This window comes from Perognathus longimembris, chromosome 7, assembly GCF_023159225.1.
Source record: "Perognathus longimembris pacificus isolate PPM17 chromosome 7, ASM2315922v1, whole genome shotgun sequence".
Taxonomy (NCBI): domain Eukaryota; kingdom Metazoa; phylum Chordata; class Mammalia; order Rodentia; family Heteromyidae; genus Perognathus; species Perognathus longimembris.
This window is the reverse complement of record NC_063167.1, coordinates 41,884,016-41,891,364: the sequence shown is the minus strand read 5'-3', so window position 1 is coordinate 41,891,364 and position 7,349 is coordinate 41,884,016.

Here is a 7,349-nt window from a genome sequence, read left to right as displayed (position 1 = left end):
AGAATTGACTGGGTGCAACAAGATGGGCCATAGACACATATTTATTTGAAGAATCTCTAAAGATTACTGGAGAAGTCTAGGGAACATGAGAACAATTTTGAAATAGTTGAAAGGCAAGACGGAGTTATATTAGTCCTAAATGCACCGAGGCTGAGGACATTGCCTTATTTAACCCTGTGCAATTCTCACAACATCAAGACATAATTATCTCCATTTCACAAAGGGAAACAGACTCAGAATTTGTAACAGGCATGGATGGGATTTAGACCCAGAGCATTCTAGCCCCACACCACATACTTTTCCCATTGTATTCACTGGGTTCCAGGCCCCTTAGCCTTCTCAATCTGGGCTTGATTTACTTGTGCAATTTCCCCCCTCCCCGCCCCAGCATAAAGGATTGGCTTTCTTTCTTCCCACCATCATCTCAGATTTTCTTTGCACAGAGCCAGCTCTGAACTGCAGGAGTCTGGCCGGGATGTCACTTGGAGACCTTCTGAGACAGCAGCCAGTTCCACTTTTACTCATCCTTTATTTGCACACTGTCTGGTGCATCCTTTTGGCTACGTAATCACTTCAATTTGTCCCTTTCTTGAGTCTTACTCTCTTTTCTTAGTTTGCCACTTCCTATTTATGTTCTATTTATATTCTGTTTATCATTTCCTGTGGTGCCTTGGTTCAGTGTTTGGCCCAGAAATACTTGCTGGATGAGGGGTCAGACACCCAGCCCACCCTTCTGCTCTCTCCTGCCCTTCCCTCAACCAACGCTGGTACATAATAAAAACATAATGAGGATCAGCATGTGCAAGACCCTTCATGGTCATCCCCTAGTCCCCAAAATAAAAGGCTATGCTATGATCAGAAGCTCAAAATGAAAGGGTCTATAGGAAAACTTTATTCATAGGGAATTCATAGGGAATAAATTCATAATATGAATTTATTCATAAATTTCCTTATGAATGATCAGGCACCACTGATCCTTCTGGGGCTGAATTTAAACTAACCAAGATGGGGAATGAAGATGCACGTGGTGTGTGTGTGTGTGTGTGTGTGTGTGTGTGTGTGTGTGTGTGTGTCTATCTGTGCCAAAGGATGAGTGCAGGATGAGTTGGGGGAAGAACGTTTCCCAGGGAACCCTAAGTCCACAGGGTTTCTCAGGCAGGAGACTCCCCCACTCTTTGAAAGAAAGCAGCAGGCCTAGCTCGTTCGTCAGTGTCACATTTCAATGGCAGCGCTGGGCCAGCCTGGGCTAGGTGCCCGTGCAGGGTCTGTGAGTCTTTCCATGACAGCAGTGGAGGCCCTTTGGCGATTGAAAGAATCAACCCACAAAGCCCCGATGGACGGATTGGGGGACGGGGAGGGGGAACTCAGAAGCCCCGGGCCCCTCTGGCTTCACTACCCAGGGCATCTCTGTGCCCATTGCAAGGCAGGTGCGGCCCCAGCGCCTGGAGAATTGGGATTTGGAACTTTATTTCTTTCCTGTTTCCCCCCTCCCCCCAACCCACCCTCTACACGACCCTGCCCCGAGGGACCCTGGCTCTCCAGCGACCCGGAGACGACACCTGGGTACCAGGTACAGGGCAGATCGCTTATCAGTACCCCAGCCTTGCTCGACAGCGCGGCCGAGGATGCAGAGTGTGCAGAGCGGGCAGGCACGGCTTAGCGCTGGTGTCCTTTCTGTTTGCGCAGCTGGTGACAAGTTTAACTCTGCCACCGGGAGCCTCGGCTTTGACCCAGCGGTCGCGAGCGGACACCAGAGGGCGCCGTTTTAATGTGATTCAGTCGGGGACCCGCGCTCCAGGACCAGGCGCGGTGGCATCGAGGCTGCCCCATGCGAGGTCCGGGAAGCGGAGCCAGGATCTCGCAGAGACACCTGGCACCCCTTTCTCCTGGGCGCTCACCCTTGGGTGCAATGTGAGGTGCGGACCTCACCTCATGTAGAACGCCTTGCGGGTCCCCCTTTTCTCACTTCGCGAGAGGGGCTCTGTTTGTCTGGATGGTGATGATGGTCGGCGGGGGTGGGGGGTGGGGTTCCTTCAAGGCGTCGGGGTAGGAAGGAGGAATGGTCTCCCGGAACTGACTCCGTGTCTCTCCCTAACTGCTAAGGGAATATGCCTGCAGACGTTGCTCAATTGCGAACAACTAATTAATTTCCCCGCACTTGTACAGAATACTTTAAAATGGAAAAATGAAGGTCTTCGATGAAAATGAAGCTTGATAGTGTGCACCTGCCACTAATGTAGGGCGCACAGTAACCGCCCCTCATTAGAGAGATGACTTGGGTTGAGAACCAGTCATATAGTGAGAATCACTTCAACACGTGCCTGTTCATATGCATAACTCCTGTGTACCAGATGGCAAAATATAATGACATCTTAAACAGCTAATTGCATAAACCTTGTAATGCAGATAATTGCTGTACCAAAGTAGGAGTTAATAATTTCCCACTGTATTGCCTTGGCTTCAAAGTAATCCTTAAGGAAAGTTGTGACAATTCTAACACACTGAAGTTCACCAAGCGGTAATTAAAACTAGCACTTAAATCATTCGACTTTCAAACCCTCAATTATGATTCGGAAGAACTGCTTTGCAGAAACCCAGAATTTATGGAATGGTGGTGTGATCGCATTTAATGCCTGTATTTCAGCAAGTTTTTGTTCATAGGTCTCATGTGGCATGATATCACAGGGAGCCAACAAGGATTTGATTTTCTAAGATCTGATGCTTTAAGGTTTGATTCTCTAAAAAGTATTCCAATAGCAGGAGGCTTGTATTTTGGAATGCAAGTGGTTAATTCCTGATTCCAGCGCAGGGGTATCTGTTGGTTATTGTCCATTTACATTTATTTACTGAGCTTCCTCCCCCACAATGAACACTAAGCCTGTACCACATGTCTAGCATTGTTCTAAGCACTTTATAGGTATTATGTCCTTTAATCTCCAAGACAGATAACAGAAGATTGCATTACTATCATCCCCTTTCTCTAAACCAGAGAGGCCAGACTCAGAGACGCTAAGTAACTTGCTCAACGTGAGTGGGGAATCACTGGAATATGCTCAGTATGATCCCACAGCTCCCACAAATGATGTCTCTATGATACTGTCCTTTGGATTGAGCCAGGATTCTAATAACAGTATTTTGCACTATTTTATTTTCAATAATATGTTGAAATAAAACTCAACATAATTGTGGCTGGGAATGTGGATTAGTGGTAGAGTGCTTGTCTAGCATGCATGAATCCCTGGGTTTGATTCCCTAGTCCCATGTAAACAGAAAAGGCTGGGAATGATGCGGTGGCTCACATGGTTGAGTGCTGTCCTTGAGCACAGAGAGGCTCAGGAACAGGGCCTAGGCCCCGAGTTCAAGCCCCAGGACTGGAAAAACAACAGCAGCAACAACAACAACCCACCTTCTGGACGAATTTAAATACACTTAAAAAAAAAAACCTCAATATAATTGACCTAGGGAAGTCAATTGGCAGGCAAATATCCTTGTTGAACTTAACTTCTCAGCATATGTCATGATATATTTCCAAAGCAGGTATTGCTGTTTATACAGGGTAGTTAGATCTCTGATATTAAATAAGCGAAGAAGAGCAAACATTTGCAAGTAGGTTCTGATTTCATCAATGCCTAGTTTAAAAAGTAGGTGTGCTCTCATGTTTGTATCTCTCTCTTTGAAAAGATTAAAATTATCTTTCTGAAGTGTTCAGTGAGCCATACTCCTTTTTTCCTACTTGCTAATTTTGTAGAATTTCTATTTTATGAGTTTGGGTAGTTATATGTGGCATAAGATGAGGGATGTTCGCTATCTCCCTAATATGGAGCCCTAGCACCTGGGATTCCACAACAGGAGATCTCCTTCCTCTGAGTTAAGAGCCTGTTTATTTTAGGCTGTTGCTCCTAAGACCATTAATTTAGTGGTAAACACACTGACTTAGCCACCAGATGCCTTCATGCTCATTCTTTGACCATTTTGAACTTGCAGCATGACCTTGGGTCTGTCACCTAATCTCCCTGAAATTCCTTAACTTTACAGTAAAAACAAAGGAACTAGCTGTGAATGCTTACCTCTCTCACTGGCTTAATCACTCTAGAATGTTAGGCATTTACACCTACTATTACTTTGTGGGGATGAAATTGTTATGTTTCATTTCCTCTAATATAGGTTTAGATTTTGAGAATGACTGAAATAGTGTTTATAGACTTATTGTAACAAGCATTTCTCTAATATCTGTTATTTCTCTGGTACATGATCAGGGCATATGGAGAAATTGTGAGGTTGTCCCTAATGTCAACCAGTTCTTAAAACAGCTAGTGACAAGCAGAGGAGTATAGTTATGTAGAGTAGAATGATGGATTAGAAAGTGTGTCAAGCTATGTGACACAGGAGCTGGATTGTAACAAACAGTACAAGAAATGTATCCAATGCCTAACGTATGAAACTGTAACCTCTCTGTACATCAGTTTTATAATAAAAACTTAAAAAAATGGAGTTTGGTAGTGAACAGTAGGATATGGGAACTTCATGTGAAAGGTATTCTGGATCTATGCTTTAGGACAGAACAAGGAAACACGACTGTCTAGGTGTTAAGGGTGGTCAGGGGTGCTCCCCATTTAGATGGAGGACAGAAGTGGAGGAGTCTAGACAGGAGTGCAGGCACAGGTCAGATCTCACATTGTTTTCTTTCCAGCTTTGGAATTTACTCTGAAATTAATGGGCAAATTCAAACCAAAGCTTGTTTCTTTGAGAGTATTAGTTATTACATTAATTTTTGGGTTTCTTAGATTGTAGAAAGTTTTCCACTCACTGATGCTTTTTAACAGAGGGAATATGGCTACCATACCCCAAAGAGGAACTTTGTCTTATCCACTTTGGGTGAGCTTCAGTAGACAGGTTTTATGCCAGCTTCTAGGAGAGAAATTGTTCTTTCCTAACGGTTGAATTTCAGATTCCCTCAAGCCTGCAAGCCGATGGCTTACTTTATATATTAAGGGAGAATTCAAAGTCACAATAGTTTCCTTGTGTTTCCAGTTTGTTTACTTTTACTTTTGTCTTGTTTGTTTGTTTATCTGTCTTTGGATGGGCAAGTTGGGGTGGGCACAGAATTGGTAGGACAAAGGGTGAACAAATGCAGCAGTGGTGCTCACTAGACAATGTGTTGAAGATGAACCATACGACATGTGCATGCAACTAGTAGTTGGAGAAAGGTAATTTGTACCAATCATCCCACTGAAGATGAGAAAAAGTTGATGAAAATATTAAAATATCTGCTAAAGGCTTTGGAGAGTTAGCAAGGTGAATTATCCTGGCTAGGATATAGAGGAGGGTTACATAAGATCATCGTTTGGGCTTCCTTTGGGTGGTTGTCATCTAGAGAGGGTTGCTAAGGGGTCATGTGGCAGACAGATGTTAGATTGGGTGCTGCCTAGGAAGCTCTGAACCCTGGCAGTACAGGTGAACCAGAAATAAAGAGGCCCCACAGGGAAAAAGATCAACTGTGAATCATCTTTAAATTGGATTGAAGTGCTTATGGCTTGAGAACAGACACAAATGTGAATCCTCTCTGGGGAAGATAACATCATCCTAGACTTCAAACTAATTCCATGAACAAACTCTCAATTATAATCACTATGTGAAATAAAAAAAGAAAATAACTAGGTATATGAGAAGACAAGACAAGAAGAATGGAAACAGATAAAACCATAAACAATAAAAACAGACCCATAGGAACTTGTCATGAGTTACAAGACATAAGCTTTATCTTGTGTGTGAGATACACCTAAGACATAAAAAATAGAGTAGTTAAAAGAAAACATGTGCAGACATACTAGCCCAAACATATTATTATACATGCTATGTATTGTAATTGCCAATAAAGCATCATTAAAGATAAAGAGAGATACTTGGTGCTGAAAAAAGACTTAATTCATAGGACATTGTATGTATTTGGGAACATAGCGTGAGCATACATAAAACATGGACTGAAAAAACTGATAGGTGAAACACATTAATTAATAATAATAATGAGAAATTTAAATACTTACTTTTAATATCTAATAGAACCTGGAAATCTTAAATAAGTAGAAATACAAAGCATTTGAGAATCATCATAATCATATTTGAACTAATAGACACATGTAAATATGCCTATTTTCACTTATAATGGCAGAATACATATTTTTCCCAAGTACACAAAAAACTTCCTAAACTACAAAAGAAATCTTTAAAACTTTTGAGAAAATTAATTTCCAGGTAATTAATGTAGAGAACAATACCAAAAAGATAACAGGAAATCTCCAGATATTCTGACATGAATAAATACAGTTCTAGAGTCCATTATTAAAAGAAGAAACAATGGGGATTAGAAATAATTTAAACTGGAAAATCACAAAAAGATATGTATAAAATTTGCATAATACTTCTTAATTTATGTTTAGATTAAATGTGAATATTTAGATATGTACTCACATGTGCATACTAAAAGAATAAGGGCTGGAAACCATTTGTTTTAGAAATCATTCATTTTAGAAACTGAAAGAGGCACAAATTAAAATCAAATAAGTTTGATGGGAGGAAATTGTAAAGTAAGAGCAGAAGCAAATGAAAAGGACAGAGTCCAAGAAATCCAAAACCTATTTGAAAAGTGCTAATAGAATTGATGGCTGCCTCAAGGAAATAAGGAAACCAGAAAAAAATGTGAAAAAGAAATAAATAAAGCAAAAACTCAATCAGCTAATGTCACAAATGGAAAAAGGACATGAATGCAAGCACATGTTAAAACGTACAGTGAAAGAATAGTATAAATAATTATACAAATACATCTGAACATTGGAATGAATCAGGCAAATCCACTCAAAAACACAACTAATAAAATGGTACTAACAGAAAAAAACTATGAATAGGTTGATAGTTATTAGAAAAGATGGTTATTCCATAACTAAAGACCTTTATTTTCTAATCTAGATCTGTATGGTGTACACAGCAAAATCTGCCTATCCCTTAAAGACTAGTGCCAGTCTTCTGAACATTCTCCCACAAAAAGGGCATTGCGCCACTTGAGTTTAGGAAGCCAGCAAAAACTTAATACCACAACTTGAGGAGGGCAATTTAAGAAAACCTCAATCTCTTTTAATGAACATAGATATAAAAGCTCTAAATAAAACATTAGTCAAGAAAATTCAGCAATAATGTTAAAGATAAACAAATCATGACTACTTTGTGTTAATTTCAAAATTTCAAGTTTAGCATAGACCATATGTTTTCCCTCATTGGTAATAATTAGTATATGTCTAGGATAGTCCTAGCAGATGATCACAATAGCTCAATAGCTATTTACATATGATCATATA